The sequence below is a fragment of the Camelus dromedarius genome, chromosome 5 (genome assembly GCF_036321535.1).
Source record: "Camelus dromedarius isolate mCamDro1 chromosome 5, mCamDro1.pat, whole genome shotgun sequence".
Classification (NCBI taxonomy): Eukaryota; Metazoa; Chordata; class Mammalia; order Artiodactyla; family Camelidae; genus Camelus; species Camelus dromedarius.
The window spans coordinates 30117842-30137848 of NC_087440.1; the positions used below are offsets into that span (position 1 = coordinate 30117842).

General features: G+C 43.6%; 1 long non-coding RNA gene across 2 annotated transcripts; it reads right to left on the bottom strand.

Moving 5' to 3' along the window:
• Nucleotides 1-296: 296 nt before the first annotated feature.
• LOC105097631 (uncharacterized) lies at nt 297-19976 on the bottom strand. 2 transcript variants are annotated; one of them, XR_010380901.1, is made up of 4 exons: nt 19653-19976; nt 17861-18033; nt 2613-2757; nt 297-2474 (listed from the first exon to the last, which is right to left on the bottom strand). It is a non-coding gene; the product is annotated as an uncharacterized LOC105097631 (long non-coding RNA). The 2 variants fall into 2 exon arrangements; XR_837962.3 differs by lacking the exons at nt 297-2474; nt 2613-2757 and adding an exon at nt 11490-12839 and having other exon boundaries at nt 19653-19962.
• Between the last annotated feature and the right edge of the window lie 31 nt (nt 19977-20007).

Consider the following 20007-nt stretch of genomic DNA (forward strand, 5'->3'; position numbering starts at 1 on the left):
AGGCGGATCCAGTGCAGCGCCCGCCCGCAAGGCCGCCTGACGCTGCCCGGCCCGAGAGCGTCATCCTCCAGGCGCATCCACCTGCCCCTCTCCGCCACCACCGCTGCTGCCCACGGGCCTGGCTCCGGGGCCGGCTGGCCGCGCCCGGCGTCCCCGGCGGGACGGGCTCCCGGGGCCACTGCCGCCGCGAAGGCGCTAACTCCCATCCCGGAGCCCCGAGCCGGCGCCGCGGACTCCCGGCTCCTCTGCCCAGCGGAGGCGGTGGCTGCGACAGGAGGGTGAGGAGGAGGCCCTCAAACAGATAACTTTTTATTGAAAGATAGTTGATTTACAAGTTGTGTTAGTTTCAAGTGTACAGCAAAGTGACTCGGTTATTTATATCTATATTTGTATTTATATTCTTTTCCATTATAGGTTTTTAAAGATACTGAATTTAATTCCCTGTGCCATACGATAGGCCCTCGTTGTTTATCTGTGTTATATACAGTAGTGTGTATCTGTTCATCCCAAACGCCTAATTTATCCCTCCCCTCAAACACCTGCTCATTTTCACGGCCCTGCTCAGATGGAGGCTCCTCTTGGAATCCTTCCTGCACCCATCAGGGAAAATAACTTCCTCCACCCTCTGAGGTCCCATAAAACCATGAGCATACAAGGGTTGCTACTTCCATCACACATTTAGGTTCCAGAAGTTACTTGGGGATCAAGACTACATTTCATGTGTCTTGATATATCCTGTGATTAACACAGTTTCAGGAACAGAGTGCACAGTCCATAAATGGCTGGTTTACAAAGATAAAATTCTCATTTTACATAATGAAATGCAAGCACTGGGAATGTCAATAACAGTTGTGTGTAGAAAATAGCACAGATGTGAATAAACGCAAGATTCAAGAAACCGAGGTTGGCGTCCCTTATGCAACCCCAGGTATTCATTCTTTTATAATTCTTTGATAGAGTTTACAGAAAGCCCTCTGAGTTTTTTCAGGTTGTTAGTTGGCATGGAGTGGAAGCAATAATCAGGTCCAGATTAAAAATAGAGAAAGTAAATTCAATGCAAGTGGAGCAAAGGAAAAAACTCAAGAAGAACTTAGCAAACTGCTTTAACGTTCTGCAGAATTTTGAACAGTAAGAAATTCAAAGACTCAAGTTTCCAGCATCAGGAGGCGATGAGATGGAGAATCTTTATGTGAAGAGGAACAGGGGACATTAGTAAAAACCTAGAGGAACCTGGGTTCCTCCTTTGCAAGCAGCCCTTCCTGGCTCTGTCTGTTGCAAGTATTAGGTCTCTCTATGTAACATGGCCCTTTGGTGGGCTGGAATATGATTAAAAAGAAGGGGTTTGGGGAGAGACTGAACTGGCCTGAAGAGTCTTAGGAGATTTTGATACCTGAGACCATAGTATTTCCAGAGCTTGGATAAAGGCATCTTACTGTGTTCAAAATGTAAATCTGGAACAAGAGTTGCATAAGAAAAAGAAGATAACACATTGCACTTCCCTCCTGATTTTAGCCCTTAACACAGAGCTTGGCACATCTAATGCAGTCATTAAAAATTCCATTAATTCAGAGATAAAAAATAATTTCCATATCATAAATAAATCTTTTCTCATTATACACCTTTCCCTCCTCTCTCTTTTTTCTCTCTCTCCATCCCTTTCTTCTCACATTTCTTCTTCACGGTCTAGGGAAACTTCAAAAACCACTGACAGAGGCTTCCAGAAAGTTCTCTCTTGAATCAGTTCCTATTACAGGGCAATATATTAGAAATGGTATTTCTAAAAGGCATGGAGAAGTTAATAATGAACCCAAGTTTCCTTCTTGAGATTCCTCTCCTGAGTCTGGACTGGAAACTGCTAAATTAGCAGTTAAACAGTGGAGACCTGGATCACTACATCTGAGATCACATCATCTATCCTCCTAGTGGCCCCAGTGGAAGGAAGAGAGCGTGCACTGAGACACAGACAGTTGTAGACCAGACACAGTCACTTCAGGGAACATTGAGTCCCGACTGCAGCCAAGCACAGAGGGAAGTACTGGGAAGAGGGAGGTAAAGTCAAGACGGCTCCCACTGCTGCAGGGGACTGAGCATGACTGAGAATCCTGTATGGGTCGTGTTTGAGGGAGTCGTTCCCCTAGTTACATACAGTCGCAGTGAAACCTGCATCTCTTTTCTCCTCTCCTATCCTGGAGCACAGACGTTGTGTGAATCCCTACACAGGCCCTTGGATGGTCAGCCCTGATGAAAGCGTGTGTCATCGGGTGATCTCCTTGGATAAATCGTGCGCTGGCACTCATTTCACAAAACACAATGTGTGCCTATAGTTTGGGTAGCGGCATTTCAGGCCATAAACTCAGCTATGTGACTAGTATTCTGAGGGCACGAGGCTGTAGGAATGATTTAGTCCAGCTCTTCTTCAATTAGAATCTGGACTGTGGAATCTTGGTTGATCCTCCTTGTATCCCTTTCTTCATCTGCAAAATAATGAAAACACACATTTACTCATATTACAGAGGAACGTGCTAACGAAGCATCTGAATGTGCTAACTAAAAACTGGCACTTGTTATCTGCCTCTGCTTGGATTAAATCACGAACTGCTGCAGTCACTGACCTCCAACAACCCCTGAAAGGAGTTCAGGGTGGAGATCACGAATGAGGCCTTCTGTGCTCCGGGAAAACTGGCTGAACAGGCCATCAGAGAGTTAGATATTTTCAGGAGAGGATTTTTTGACCCCAATTCTTGTGTCTCCTCATATCTAGAAAAGCATTAAAATCATTAATGGTGACAACTGCTCCTCGTGACTAGCAGCAGCCTCTGCCTAAGTGTGTACTTGACTGCACGTACCCCCCACCCTTCACTGAAATCATATATAATACTGAGTTTACCCCCTGCCTCTTTGGAGCAGTTTCTCAGAGCTTTCTGGGATGCTGTCTCCCGAGCTATAGTCCTCATTTTACCCCAAATAAAACTTAACCCACAACTCTCACGTTGTGTGATTTTATTTCAGTTGACAAGTGAAAAGTGTTTTTATAGAGATAATATCACTTAGCTCAGGTAACCACAAGTGCTGTTTGACAACCATATAGTATGTGGTCACTAAAAATGGTCCAAAGTAAACATACTCACTTACTCAGTATGATCTAAAAACATGCATTTCTCAGGCAGGGATAATGACAGGCGTCCTTAGGGATGCAAAGAGTGAGAACTACCAGAATGGAAGCCCCCTTCCATCTCTCACACCCCAGAGTACGTATTTTACTATGGAAACAACGTTAGTATCTAGAAGATGAGCCTGGTAATACAGATAGGTTATCCTGGATGACTGTCTCTGGTTTAGAGATGAAGAAACAGAGGCAAGAAGAAGGAAAGAATTTATCCTAAACATACTGTGCACCCCAGCTCCCTCTAAGAGGTGGCCCGGAATAAATGGGAATGCTTGGCTTTTAAGGGGGACACACCTGGTTCTGCCACTATGGTCCGTTAATTATGTGGGCCTCTGTTTGCTCATCTTAAAAATGAGCATATTAGTATCTACCGTGTGGGTCGTCATGAGGGTTAAATGAGTCAGTGTAAATATAGTGCTTGAAGTTGCTTGAAAATGAAAGCTTGCATTTTGCTCTAAACTTTTCTGTATGTGATTGGAAACTAAATTAGTTGCCCTTACTTGTATCTCAATTTATGTGACACATATAAACAGTATTAATTTTGCTCTCTCCGGTATTAAAAGATCAGAACTTTGAAACAATAATGCTGACTTCCCTATATGCAGAGACGTTACTGGGCTCTTAATACAAGGAAACATCCCCTTGGTCAGGTTGTTATGTTCTGAAAAATAATGTCTCCCAGACTTCCTTGGGGCCAGTGATGTCAGGTGCACCTGGAAGATTTGGTGTTGCCAACCCACATCTCCTCCCACCCCACACCGTGCAGGAGCTTCAGTGCTCAGGTGGTAGGAACATTGATAATGTATGCAAGTGAGCTTGTCAACAGCTGAATACACAGGGTTTGTTGTTGCTATTTTGTTCCAGGATATACATTCCAGCTCGTTTACAGCAGTAAAAGACTGGAACAAATTGTATGATTGTATCTATGATTAAATAGCCATAGAACAGAATATCATGCAGCCATTAATTAGAGTGAAGTATATCCTTTGCCAAAACATAGTCAGTAATGAAAAAAGAAGGTGCAGAGCGCTGTGTACTGGATACTATTATATGTGGGGTAAAATGGAGGAGATAGATACACACACACACACACACACACACACACACAAAACTTTATACATTTCAAAAGGCTTATATATGTGTATAGGCATATCTATTATGTATAGACTGGGGAAGGATAAAAGAAACTAAATACCTGTTGCTTTCAGAAAAGAAACTGGGACCTAAAAGACAAAGATTAGAAGAAGATATGCTTTTCACTGGCTACACATCCCTAATGTTTGAGTTTATATTTTTACCATATGTGTGCACTACCATAGACACAGAGAGAGACAGAGACAGGGGTGGGTAGAGATAGATAAATACCCTCCCAGAGAACCCTTGCTCTTACAGCAGAAAAGAGAAGCGCTCTGTTTATACTCTCTCACTCTTCCCCTGGTCTTCCTCCATCTCTGCTCTACTGTTGGGGGCTCATGGCACACAATGGATGCTCAATAGATGTGTCTGTAAACTATCCCAAGGCAGCAGGTAGAATGAGACCAAGCTTAGGGGTCAGTTTGCCATGGAAGAGTAAAAATTTTGCACTTTGGCAAAGGGTCTGTTTTAGATATTTAAATCCTGTGTATCTGTTTTTCTGTTGTTCTTCGGAGGGGCTCAAAAAGGCTTTTAAAAGATAAAGCAGGTCTCAAATATGCCACATTGATGAGGGATTTTGAGAGTAGGGGAATATATATGTGTGGGTGGGGAGGTCTATGTGAGAGCTCAGTATTTTCTGCTCAATTCTGCTGTAAACCTGAAACTGCTCTAAAAAAATAAAGTCTATTTAAAAAAAATAAATAAATAAAGATAAAGCAGGTCTCAGCCTTGCTAAGCAGAGCCAAGAGGGAACAGTCTGTTGTCCCCTTGGCTCGCGGGGAGCAAGCAGCACAGCGCCCTCTGCCGGCCCGGCGGCGGCCGCGCGGCGGCCAGGGAAGAGGGTGGAGGCACTAGGAGAAATGCTGCCAGCCAGGATCAGAGTTTTATGAGACCAGCTCGTGAACAAATTGGCTCCATGACTCACAGAGCATCATCTCAGGGCGGGATCAAGGCCTCCCGAAGTAGATGCTCCACCCCACTCCCACCCCACGCACTGCTCACCCTGTGAAGATTCCCCAGATGAAAGGGGGCCAAAGAAAAGCTGGAAAAAAAGGCAAATCTCAGCCTAGGATGTCGCAGGGACCCTGCCCTCATCTGGCAGGAAGGGCAATCACGCGTGGAGGAGACAGCATGGCCCTTCTCCCGTTGTGCACGCACGTCTCCTCACCCATCTCTATCACACGAGGCGCTCTGGGAGAGATGGCGCACTGGGGTCAGTGAGGGTTGCAGATTTGGGGAAGAAGTCTAATGGGGGAGACCACCACAGAAGGTGGTCCAATTAAGGTGCTGGGATCCCCAGACCGCCCACGGAGGACCTGGTGACCCGGGAACAGGAGTCCAGCCTTCCAGATGAAACTGCTGGTTCTGCACACAGGCCCCGCGGACATGTCAGGACCAGATCCTGGACCTGTAAGGACAATCAGAGAGCCGTGATCCCAGAGAGACCACACACTTGGTGATCTTGAGTTTTCAGAGACTGAGGTAAGAGTTGTCCATTCCGGCACCTTATAGGCATGGCTCTGTTTGTCATTTATCCTTCACGACCTCTGGCGAAGGAAGTTATTGATGGACTTGTAGACCCTGGAGACCATGTCCCTGCACTGCGTCATCACGTGATGGTACTGACTGGACCCACGCGGGATCCCAATAGCTGGGGTAGTCATGACCGCGCTGTAGGAGGTCTAGGCCTGGGAGAAAATGGTGTGATCTAGCAGCAGATGCTGGAGGAGGGTCCACGTCTTAACCGTGTTTTCTGTGAAACACAAAGTGAGGCTCAGTCTCTTCCCCTGAGGCACGGTGTCTTCCCTCCTCCGAGTCAAGAAATGCAGTACTTCAAGCTCTCTCCGCTCTCCCTCGGACTTTTCCGACACTCCCTCTTCTGCACCAGCTCAGACACTCACTTGGCTGCACCCTCTTCCACTTGACCCATCTCTTTCCTTTTCTTCTCTAAGGCTTCCCCTACCTTTATTCCCATCCCTCTGCCCTGGCCCAGCATGCTGCTAATTATAGTGCTTGTGCCTAGATTTGTTAAAGGAACTGAGCTGGACGGGGCTGTCACACAAGAAAAGGGCACATCCCACCTCCTTCTAGACCTGGTGCATAGATCCCATCTCATCCCAAAGGATCTGTGATCTTCACCTAGGTGCTCCTCAGTAACTGCCATAACTTACGATTTGTGAAAGACTTTAGGGATTACAGAGCTTCTTTTTTTTTTTTTAAATCTGATTCGCATCACAATCTGATGACTTACGGCAAGCATTTTTACAATCCCATTTTAAAAAGAGATAACAGACTTGCACAAAGTTTCTGTGGCCTGCCTAAAGTCAGACAGCTAATAAGTGAGAAACAGCCTAGAATAATGGTAAGCCCTTCAAATCCAATTTAAAAAAATAAGGAGGGAGGGTATAGTGCAGTGGTAGAGTGCATCCCTAGCATGCACAAGGTCCTGGGTTCAACTTCTAGCACCTCTGTTAGAAAATTAAAGTAAACCTAATTACTCCCCCCAAAAACACCCCTCAAGTTCAATAAAAATAAAGTTCCCCACTATTAGAAACCTGCCTCCTGCTGCAAACTAAGAAAGCATCACCATCCTCCTCTTCCTTCTGCACTCAGTTCTCCTTATTCATAACCACCTCACTCAGCCCCTAACCCACCACTCTTCCCCTTAGGACCACAGAGGGTCACCACAGCTATTGCTGCCCTTCCAGTGAGAATCCTTACCTTCACAGTCTTTATTTTTTATATTATTTTTCATCGAAGTGCAGTTGATTTACAATGTTAGTTTCAGGTGTACAGCAAAGCGATTGAGTTATACATATAATACATACATATGTTTTTCAGATTCTTTTCCATTATAGTTTATAACAAGAAATTATATATAGCTCCCTGTGCTATATAGTAGGTCCATGTTGTTTATCTATTTTATATATAGTAATGTGTAGCTGTTAATCCCAAACTCCTAACTTATCCCTCCCCTATCGTTTCTCTTTTGGTAACTATAGTTTGTTTTCTATGTCTATGAGTCTATTTCTGGTTTGTAAATAAAATTTATGATTTTTTTAGAGTCCACATATAAGTGATATCACATGACATTTGTCTTTTTCTGACTTACTTTGCTTAATATGATAATCTCTAAGTCCATCCATGTTGCTGCAAATGGCAGTATTTCATTCTTTTTTATGGCTGAGTAATATTCCATTATATATGTTTACATATATATGTATATCCATTTATCTGTCAATGGACATTTAGGTTGTGACCTTCAGAGTCTTTACAGTCTCCAGCTCATCTGTGTGGCCCCCTTCACTAGGCCCTGGGCTGTGGATCTCACGGAGTTAGAGTTGAGGATTCTGTGGCTGGAGAGGTGTTGAGTGTCTCTCCTCTCACAGTGTATTGTTATACTGCCCAGCTGGAGGGAGGGATTGGATGCCGTGGGGCAGAGTAATACCCAGTAAGTATGGGGTGCTGTCCTATCATATTCCAGGAATGAAAGTTGAGACTCTCAGTCCTGACACTCAAATAGGACCTCAAGCAATATGTGGGGAGACTACACAGCAGGAGCCCAGTGGTCCTTGGGGAAATTAGACCCATGCATGGCCTGGAGGGTGAAAAGAAGCAAATGGAAGATAGCTCCAACTCCTGGGCTCCCTAAATAACTATCTCCACATCCTAAGCCTGTATTTTGCCCCAGATCATACAGAGAAGGAGTCTGACTGTTCTGTTTTATCCGGAAGAGCAGTGGTGAGGAGGAAGAGAGTCTAACTAAAAAGTCTAAAACCTTTGGTCAAATGCGATCCAATCTGAGCAAAGGCAAGCCGGCCTCCACCCTGACTCTGCCCTTCCCAAGCCCTGCTCCCCTTAAGAAGCCCTGGGGCTCTCTAACTGGAAATTTCCCCAGGAAATCAAAGGGCCTGGGGAAAAGAATTTTCATAGATTCCCGCTGAAGAAGGGGCCCTCAGAGTCAGCTGGAAGGAAGGGAAGAGGGCCTGAGGTGCCCTTGCGAGGACGGACTGTAGGAAGAGCAGGAGCTGAGATCCGAGGAAAAGAACTGTTGCTGATTATGTGGGCAATCTCCACCCCCACCCCCACCGCCAATGTCCTCCCAGGTTCCATGAAGAATGAGAGCCAGAGCTTTGGTCTCAAGGCTTTTGTCACAGTCCATACTCTGACACAGTCCTGTAAATGCCACATCGACCATGTGCACTGCAGCCTGGGTCACCCTCTCGCAAAGGCAAGTCTCTGCTTTTCTATCGGTTGGTTCTTTTAGCCTGAAGGTTTAGCCCTGATTGGTTCCCGTCCTCCTGGATTCAGGGCTTCCCCTGTGATCCAGACCCCATTCTGATTTGTCATGGGCACTTAGACAAGAATCCTTTTTCCTCACCTGGAAAATTAAAGTAAAAGACACGTATTCACTTACGATGCATGGTCCACAGCACATGCTAAGTAAATCTTTATCAAATGAAATGGAACCACCCTCTAGGTGAAAGGAGAGTAGCTGAGTCCCCAGCCAGGCATCTCATCCATCTAGCCATTCACAACATGGCAGGGTGATGAGAGGGCTTCTCCTATGCGTCGGGCTCTCCTGGGTCTCCCAGATGCCTGCACTAGGTCTACATGGTTCACTACTAGAGAGTGCTTTCTCACACGTCTGAATGTTTTGGGGACCAATGTACTGCAACTGTGACTCCATTCAGCTCATTCTGGTTTTGGACAAGATGGAATATAAAAACAAACTATATGTTGACTCTTAATGTTGCAAAATTTTGCTTTCCCCAAAGTCTCTCTTTTAACTTTTCCTTTAGGTTATCATTTCCAAGCTCTCAGTCATGTCTGCTGACCTCTGGCTCTTCTAAACGGTCCTCCCACCTCACTCTCGGCAATGCTGGTGAGCAGGAGTAAGTCCATTCCTCTCTGGAGATGATTAGGATATGTTCCCATCACATCCTCCTGTACTGTGGCTTGACTCTCCCCTCTGCCAGGGCACCAGGGACCCCTTACATGGAAAAGGGAAAGGATTAGGTAGGTCCTGCCTGTCTGTGCCCTGTGGCTCCAGCTGCCAGTCTTTCCTACCCAAGAAGTTACCTCATTCGGGGCTCAGGGATCACTGACGTCCTGCATTGTGCTAAAGGGACCCAGGAGTGTAGCTCGTGCTTGCCAGTTGCTACTACAGGGGAATCTGTGGCCAAGATGGCATGATCTGTCTACGTCTATCCCAAGGAAGTGAAGGGAGGAATATGTACCTCTAGGCAGAAAAACAAAACCAAAAGCAAACAAACAAAAACAGAGTCAAGGGGAAAAAACTAAATGTGTGAGAACTTTTTCTAATGTCAGCATTGAGAATGGGGTTGAATAACTTCCTGAAATCCCCTCTAGGCCCATCTTCTAGCCATGCTGAACCATGAAGAGCCACCTCCAGGTCTTATTCTGACTCTGCCTGCAACATCCTTCCCCACTTGGTTTTCTAGGGTAATTATTTATCCTCCCAAATTCAGTGTGGTGTCATCTCCTGCAGGAAACCTTCCCTGTGCTTTGCCACACACTCCCCAGACCTGCAGCTGGGCCCCCATCTTCCCCATTCATCTTTCTATTATTATTATCTGATTATAGGTATGTTTTCCCCCAGCAGACTGTCCATTCCTGAAAGGCACGATATACAACATCAATCTCTGATGTCTCTGCCAAGAATGTTACCTGTCATATAGAAACAACCCTATCCATGTCTATAGAATAACAAAATTAGGATCAATGGTTCAAAGGACACAAACATCCTTTTGGCTCTTGATATATTGCAGACTGCCCTCCAAAAAGCTGGCACTTATTTACAATGCCATCTGCAACAGAATATAAGTTTCACCACAACCCTGCTATTTTATTTGTGTCCTAATATTTTAACATGTATTTCATTACTAGTGAGATTATGTTTATTTCACTAATCATAATCCTCTACTGTGAATTGTCTCTTTATATCTTAGTAATCATTTTCTGACAGCTTGCCATGGCTACGGCCAAATTTCCTTCTCCCCCTAAGCAAGGAGCCACAGGCCCAACCTTGCAGTGGAACGAAGGACTTGTTTCCTAAGTTATGTAGATCCATATCGATGCCCCAGGAGGTCAGCTTACAACCTAAGTTTGCTACAAGGTCCAAGACAGTTAAGATTCTCCACATTAGACTTTATTTTCTTGGCAGGAGCTACAGATAAGAAATATAGTCTGACAGTTTTCAGCAGATACCTAAGATTTCTGAAAAAGTGCAAGTCTATAAAAATGATCCACCCCTTCTATCCCTTGAAATTTGCCAAGTCTGGTCTCTAGAACTTCTCCCCTTAAACCTCTAGATGGAAAGGGAAAGCAGGGTAGGAGGCAAGTTGTATTGACGCAGCACAGCTCAAGGACATGCCCACACTGAAAATTTCTTAGCCTGCTTTGCAGTCAGTTGGTTAAGCTGTGATACACATTTGAAGGGCAAAGTCTTTTTCTCCAAAAAGTGTGGACTGAGATCCTATTCTATCCCTGTATCTCCCCAGTATGGGCCTTCCCAGTTTCCTCTGATAGACAATTATGTAAAGAAGTTTTTACCATGGTGACCATGACTTTTCACAGTGCCTATGAGACAGCATGAGGCAACATTTATAGATACTATCTCAAGCTGCACAGTTTGGCTTGGCACCACTCAGGCTTTGAAGCCTGCTCCAGTTCATTTCCAAATTTGCATGTACTGCCAGTCCCCCATTTTAGGCCAGAGCTATTCATCCCTTGATCTCTGAGGAAGCAGGGTTCTTTCAATTTGAACTCTGGCTCAAGTACAAACTACCCTCCTTATGTCCATACAAAGCCAACTTGAGTGTTCATCTGTATTTTGTTTGGAGAACATTTCTAAACTAGTCTTTTCTTGGCTAACAATTCTAAACTTTTCCTGCCCTGAAAACTGCCCCCCACCTTATCTGTTCTCTAAAGAAACGCTTCTTTGTTTAAAATTCACCAGCTCTAGGGCATCCAGAGAGCCAGCAATACATCTTTCAGGGACTTATCTGATTTCACTCAAAGAAATTGATCAGGTATTTACTAGGAATTTACTATGACTACATACCTGACTTTGCCTAAGTGCTGAAGATACATCCAGAACCACCCTTAGACCCAGGAAAGAGGCCCCTTCCCTGGGCCTCACATTTAAGAAAGCCCCACACATAACTAATGTAAACATATAAATAAATTTATTAAAGAATACAGAGGTGACTCTGTCACTTGGGATCCAGTGCAACCCATAATATATAAAACTTCTGCTTTAGGGACTGACATGGCTCTAATTCAAGGCAAACACCTTTCCACATCTTTTGCCCAAATCCTGAAAGGTGACTGTGTCTGAGTGACGAGACTGCTTATAGCTCGTGCCTCTGCCAGGAAAGGAGACAGACATTGCTTCCTAGTATGGGAAGGACTAGGTAGCAGAAGCATACAGGTTAAAAAAAAAAAAAGATGAACTTGTTAAATTCTTCCTCTCAGATAGCATGACTGCAATGCATTTTTATATTATGATGTGTCACAGTGCCAAGTACCTATTCTCTTTTTTCCCTTCATGTTCCAATGCTTAGTTCTGAAGGTACTCAAAAATTGGCACAATGTTCCCGATAGTTGTACATGACAGCTGAGGCATATTTTGCAATATTCAACAATGTTTTTAATCTTAAATTTGTATGTACATAGCTTTGGACAATGTGTGAACTTGATACCAGTTCTTTATAATTCTCTGTGTATCTAGATATTGCTTTAAGAAGTGGTAAAAATCACAATATAAATTAGAGCACTTTATATAATAAAATAATCCTTAATAGTTAATGTGATAATGTTAATTTAACATATGCAACCCCATTACAGTGTCAGAATGTGATATGTAAAATCAAAAATTCATTTCCAAATCTAAGTATTGCTTTAAGAACTGTTTTGACAATACCAGTTGCTATGGACTTGAGAACAAAATATTTTCAAATTAAATTAATTTAAAAAAATGAATTTTTTCCCCCAGGACTTGACAAGAACTGTTTTAAGGCACCGTAACACGGAGAGGGAGGGCTGCCAGGGATGTGTTCCTCCCCACACTTCATGGCCAGAACGTAATCCCTCTTCTCCTTGATAATGCATGTGACATTGTACTGTTGGTTGCCCACATGCTTCATGAAGACCTCCTCTCAGGGGGTGGTGGGCCCTCGGACCCCAATCAGCAGCATGTTGGAACCGGCTTTGCTGCAGTCTACCAGAAAGGAGCTCTTCTGGCTCATGAAGGCTTTTGAGAGCCCCGCCCCCTTGGAGGTTAATGATTCAAGAAAGATGGGCTAATTTGACATGCATTACTGTCCAAAGAACATAAATTATGTAAAAATCAAGACCATAACAACACAGTGATTATACTGAAATAAGGGCAAAGAAAAACTTTTTTTCAGCTGTGCCTTTAGAAAGTCGATCTGTCTGCCTTCCTTCCTTTAAGCAGATGTTTCACACACCATCAATCCTCTGCTGCTTTCAACTCAATAATCTTCCCAGGACTCTGAAAGAGGGAATTGGAAGCAACACCATTATGTGGGAAATTAGAGGGCTATTTCTGATACAGGGGATTTGTCTGGCTCTAGAAAGCAGACTTGAGGAGAAGCACATTAGACTCCGGGACTCTTCATATGTTTCTGGGTCACTGATGCTATCAGCATTTGAGGTCAATGAGCAGAGGCTGGGAGGTTTCAAGCCTAGGTGGGTCATCACTTTTTGCCTCCTCCCATTCCAGGAGCCTTTAGATTCCCCCGTTAGCCTCCTCTGCTTTCAAGGGAAGCCATCCTTCCCTTGACCATTTCCTTTTCCTTTCCCAAGATCCTTACCAACCAGGACGGGAACCACCTTTACTTTGAACCATATTGTATCAAGAGCTGGAAGAAAGCTAGAGAATGCTGCGTAGAGAGGGCATCAGGGTCCGGAAAAGGAACAATCTCGATCACTTTCCAAAGCTATGAAGCCCCAGCAGGGAGCCAGAGAGAGCTATAGGGAAATAGAAGATGAATGTGATTTCTGAATGAGCTTGAAGCGAGGAAGAATGGAATAAGAACAGGCAAGAAAGAGAAACACTGGACAAGGAAGGGCTGAGTTAGCTGGGCCGTGGTGACTAGAAGCTAGGATCCAGATTGACTTAGGAAGGGACCAGGGAGCTGGGGTAAGTTAGGAAGAACCATGCCATCCACAGGGGGCACTGCATCCCCACAGCTGGCCTGGACTGTGCAGGACCAACAAAGTAGAGGGGGTCAGTCAAAGACAGCAAAGCCCCTCTTCCTTGCTCCCGGCAGACAGCACCTCCCCCTCTGCCTAACTCCTGGGTTTTTTATTAATGCAGAGACATCCATAGGAGAGAGACACACACAGTCACCACCTATTTCACATACATACACATGCTCTTGAGACAGGAAGACAAGAGTACAGCCAGTTTGGAAAAGGACCAGGGAACAGTTGTGAGCAAAACAGGCCTTGGAAGCTAAAGAACGAAGGCCCTGTGGGCCTGAGTCCCAGAGGCAAAAACCAGGCTCCCAGGAATAAAAGATTACCTTTATCTTTGTTACACTAATGAGTAGACCTCATCACCACAAGACAAGAAGCTGAAATACAAATTTTAATCCTTCTGTTCTGGTGCTTTCTTGCAGAAAATTCTCACAGGCTCCCTTAAGCCCCTCACAGAAGCACTCCTTATTCCTAATAGCCACCATGGAGCCACCTGCTACAGATCAAAGATTCTGGAAATTATCAGTGATCACAAGACAAACCCTTCCTTTTGTTATAAAAGCAACTTGTTACCAAGTCCAAACTCATTCTGCTCACCCCACAACAGGCCAATAAATTGGGAGATGAGGTGTTGGGGCAAGGAATAATGACTTTATTCGGAAAGCCGGCAGACCGAGAAGACGGCAGACCAATGTCCTGGAGAACCATCCTCCCCAAGTCAGAATTCAGGCTCCTTTTAAACTAAAAAGGGGAGGGGTTATGCTTGGTTGTTACAAACTTCTTGGTATTGGAATTCTTTGTTCTTGCAGCCCTCCCCGTGGGTCAGGTCATGGTGTCCCCATAAACCTCCAATAAAACAAATGTTACTTTCTGTTCTGCAACTTTTTATCTTGATGTGAATGCAAAAGTATTAATACCCTTAAAGGTCAGAACCAGCAGGCCTAAGCCTGGGAAACAAAGCACAGGGTTAAAGGCAAAAGAACAGATCTAATATGATAGAGTCAGCTTTGTTCTTTTCTATTACAATAACTGTTTGAAATTTTGCTGTCAGTGGTGGTGGCCTTTCCTGATGAGCTCTTTCAAGTACGCATGATTACAAGGGTGGGGACGTGTTCTCCTTAAAGTTCTTGTTCTCTGTTTCAGTTTAGAGGGTTAACAACATACCTCAATGCTGGTGAAATAAAAATGCATGCTCTTCTAACCGAAAAACACTTACTTATCAACCCACACAAGGATATCTGAGCCAGCCTCCATGGTGCTGGTATTTTATAGACGAAACACTGAAAGTACAAGATGGAGCAAAAACAACCCCAGATTCACCATGTGCTTGCTTGACTTCACCTACTCACAAGTTCATTCTTCTGAAAGCTTTCTCAGTGTGAGCATAAAACAAAATGGATGACTGTCTCAGAATTTTCCTTTACCTTTTTTATAAAAACGTTCATTACTTTTATTTCTGTCAGATTTCAGAGATAACAGCACAGCTTGACTAAGTAAGTGGTGTCCCCATTATTTCTCTCCTATTGGTGAGGCTCTGCTCTAAGCCACTCACATTCCATCACCCAGGTTTCCTTTAAGTTGATGACAGGGAGCAGGGGATGGAAACTCAGTTCCCTGGAAGGAATCTGGCCAGCCCACGTTGTGGTCCTCAGTTGGTAGAAAGACTGAGTAATGAGAGGAGCCTGGTTCTAACTCTAAAGCACATGGGACAAATCAGAGGGATGCCAGTCGACTAATATTGGATACATATTGTGATTTGTTTGATTTGTTTAGGTATTTTTTTTAAGGATGCCTCATCCCTCACTGAAATGAATTATTCTGACAAAAGGTTTTCACCTCACCTTGTCAAATTATAAACATATTGTTATTTTTAAATCTCATAAACATGTTTATGTAAATCTTATTTTTAAACCTGTTTTGGGGAGGAATTTTTTCAAGTAGGAATTGTGTTTACATCTGAAATAAGCAGTATAAACATGTTGTTTTTGTGGAAGAATGATGAGAATCCAGGGCCAGGCTCCTGGCTGCCTGCAGTAACCCTCAATCCCTGGTATGAGTTTTAGCATCAAAAGCCTGGGCAGCCACACCAAGCTTCCAGCACCAATATCCCTACAGGTCTAATGGAAAGAGTTGAGTCAGGTATCCTGCAGACCATGATCACCAGTCTTTGAGGAAACTCCAGCCTTCTTGTGCAAAAATGAGGAAGAAAATCTCACAGGTGGGGATCACTGAGGGACTTCGGTCACTAGGCATCGGCAGCAACCTGGCAGAGACACTGTTTGTTTCTAAGTTGGTGTGTGTCTGCTCCTACTGTCCTACCCTATACATTCGCTTGCTCCCTGCTTAGCTGAGAGACATAAATGTAAATGTCCCATTAATCAAGTGTGTGTGTATGTGTCATACGTACTTTCCCTCGGGACTGCCTACACTTTGAAATCCTGAACCAGGCTTTACATTTAATCTTGAGTTTTCACTCAAAATAAGACACATATCCTTCCTTCTTGTAGTTCCCAGCCTGCTGAATCCTTGAAAGCCATCAGAGAGATGTACAGCAACCTATTCTTACCCAGCTTGGTCAATCTAGTGAGTCTTTATCACTGCAAGAGAATTTTCCTGGCCTCAGCCTCCCTCTCTGGGACAACTGCCACTCTAAGCCCAGGGTCATGTTTAAATTGCATTCCAGCAACACTGCAGTTGAACCAGAAGAAACGGTACCATGCCTACTTGCTGACATGGTGAATCTCTAACTTGGTCCCCAAGTCTATTAACAGGACCTCCATTAACCTGAAAGGGTCCAAAATCTCTACTTCAGAACATATATTTAAATTTTTTTATAACTCCCCCTTTCCACACTGTAGAAAGTACAGCTTACAAAGCTCAGTCAAATGCCAGAAGCTTAAACATCTAAACTTTAGAATGAGATGTTAATTCAGTTCATATCACTGAATTACAGGGAGGAAAATCAATCACAGGGAGAAAGAAAAGGAGAATGCATCTCACTTGATTACCAGGGAATTAACCTAAAATATACTGAGATTCCAAAAATGAACATAAAACATAAAACACAGAATCAATAATCAAAGATAGAAGAAATATTCTTTGGCAGGAGGTAGAGAGCTGGTTTTAGAAACAGGTAGAGCTCATGGAGTTCCAACATAAGCAGAAGCAACACAATGCCACTGCTTTTAAATAAAAAGAATGTCTAAAACATAGCGAAAGAAAGGCATTCTGAAAGTTCCTAAGTAGGAAAGGCAGACCACTAATAGAGGAATGGAGACAATAATAATCCATGGCATTCCCCTGAAAAAATAAAAACTACCATGTGGATACCAAAAAACAAAGGATACCTTATCAAGTTAACTTTTTATTCTTATGTGAAGACAACAGAGAGTCCTTCTTAGATTACTAACATTTATTTAACTGACATGTCTGAGTGCCTTTGATGTGACAGACACTGTTCTAAGTGCGGTGTGTATAGTGGTGAACAAAGCAGACAGCTGCCTGCATTTTAGAAATTTTGTCCCCACATACCTTGGAAACTTCTCAGACTAGCTCAGAGGGGTATATTTTAACTAAGAAGAGAAAACCCTTCTTTTGCAGTAGTTAAATACCCCCAGGGAGAGTCCATTTTGATCACCATTATAATCAGGGACAGTGCAAGAGAAAGAATGGCCTTGCCCTTGGCGACAAGGCTATGGCTTGAGGCCTCCCGTGTGGCCTGCATCAGGGAATTAGATGAGGACAAATTATTCATCAAATCTGGAGAAGACAGATGTCAAATATCGTAAGATGAAAAGGTAGTGCTGTCATCACCAGGTGGCTCTGCTGGCTTGATAAGTAAAATCAAAGTCACAGAGGGCTATAACCATGGAGAATTAGTTAAACCCTCACAATCTATTTAATCACAGTTCAGAAGAGCTCCCCTAATTTCTGTTGTAGGTGCCCAACAATATCACTTACCTCTGGAGGAAAGTAGGGGACTAATGGGAAGAGTTGATTGGTGTTTACTTCAGAACAAAAGAGAAAGTAAAGGTCACTCCGGGTCCAAAAAGGTAGATAGATAGATAGACAGACAGACAGACAGACAAGAAATGGGGGAGGGAGGAAAGGAAGAAAAAGGAGACCAACTGGCTTTCTAAAGGCACAGCTAAAGCAACAGCTTGGAGGCAACATTCTGAAAGGATTAGGCACCATCCTTCAGGATGCAGTGTATTTATTGAAACAGAAGCTTCTAAATAATACTGCGTCCCCAGTAGGAAAAATACACAGGTCTGGTAACCAACAAGTAGAAGCAAGAATGGCTTCACTTACCATCACTCCCACTGACCCATGAAAATTTCATGCTTTCATCTCTGTAAGTCTAGGCTCTGCAGGGTCAAAGGTCCAGGTCTCCAAAGAGGATGCACTCTTGCCAGGAGACATATTGAGGGTCCTGCTGAACCACAAGCTATAGCTGCTACCAAGACACTTTGGAGTTCCTGAGTCTAGGGACCAGCAGATGAGAAGAGAAGTTACCGTACTGTCAGGGCTAAGTGACCCTAATTAGCAGGAAGATGTGGGGCTGATTTGACACAATGGGAGAAGGGAGCAATTCACGTGGAACCCAAGTGATCTACTTGGATGCTCCCTGGCATTCCCATGCTCCACTGTAACTGTGATTGTACATGTGCAGCAACATCAGCCAGAGAAAGATATGACTATCAAGGATTTGGACCACTCAGGAATGAAGGTTTGGGTCATAACACCAAACAAGCCACTAAGACATGATATAGCTGAGGGTGAGGGAAAATCAGAATGGATAGTAAAGGAGGGGAAGGATAGGTGCCATCTCAACTGCAGTGACAGTGACTATAACTTTCCCCACTACCTCCTTCTTCAAAGTTTCTCTTCAGGAACAGAGTCCCATGCAAAGCTTGAAAGAATTGTCCCTTGAACCTATCTGGAGAAGTAGGTCTCCGTGGCTCTAGGACAGCTATGAAAATGCAATACTCAGATCTCCCGCTGTGGGGATCACAATTAACTTCTACACTCTGAATCTGCTACACTTCCCACGGGCTGCTCTCAGACAATGACAGAGTGCAGCAGTGATGCTAAGTCACGCCCATCTTTGCAGGATGCAAGGCTCCTCTGATGACCACCTTGAGCTCAAAGACTATCCATTAGCCTGGCTGAAACTTTTTTTAGAACTGTGTCCATCCAATCTGTTTTCCTTTCTTCCCTCTTTCACAGAGGTCAGACCTGCATCATAGTCTGGCAGCTTTTCTGGCCTCTTCTGGCTTCCTCTCCCTTTCCCCTTCACAGGCATTCTCCCAATAAATCTATAAATCCAATTCCACCTAATGTCTGCTTCTCTAAGAACCTAACAGAAGTGTCCATGAAACAGCTTAAAACTATAATCCATGATTTCAAAACAAGCTAAGAAAATAATTCAAGACATGAAAGAACAACATATATCAACATTAGAAAAAAAATCATTAAAAAAGATGACATATTCAGGAAAGTTACAAATAAAAGTAAAAGTTGTTTAAAAGATAAAGATTAATCTGCAAGACACACAAACCCAAATAAACACAGTAAGTAATGCCTTAAGAGAACAGAAGATTTAAAAAGAGACAACTTAACAAAAAGAAACAAAGAGTTTTTTTAAAAAAGGTACTATTTGGGATCTTTGGTCAAAGAATTTCTTTAATTTCCCAAAGTATTATTCCAGTTGCTTCACACCTTCATTATTGAGATTGTCTCTAGATCTAATAACTAGCTATTTCCCTTTTTTCACAAACTCAGTGAAGATCAGTTAGTCATTATCCACCTCCAAATTATCCAAAACTTCCTCAAAGAATCTTTTTTAAATTTTCCTTGACTTAATTGGGGCTGGGGTCGGGGGCGTAATATTTAACCACCTTAAGGCTCACTTTCCTCAGGTGCAAATGGGGTTAAAATAATCTACACCATAGAATAGTGGGAACTAAGTGAGATAGTATTATGTAAAAGTGTTTGTCACACTGGCACATAACGTTCTAATGTTGGCTATTTATCTAAGAGTATCAGTTTAATATGAAGAAACTAACATGTAAAAAAAATTAACTCTATTATTTTCTATTACCTATTATTCTGTTATCTCCGGTCACCTAAACCTGGTTTTTCTTATTTCATCTTTCCATTATTGCCTTCTCTCCTCTTCACATCGACGGTAGAAACCTCAAGACTTCACAGAGTTCTCCACAAAGAAAAACAAAGAACACAGGTACTTAACCCACACAGAAACTCCTTGCCTGCCTATGACGCGTTTTTGGAGGCTCCAGAAGAGGGCCCGCCCCCACCTCGTCCCGCCCTCGCGATTTCTGGACGCGCAGACAAACCCAAACGCATCGTTGAGACCACCTCGCTTCCGGCTGGTTACGGCGGAACTGAGGTGCATGAGTGCTCTCCAAGGCGATTTACATATCGATCGTTTATTG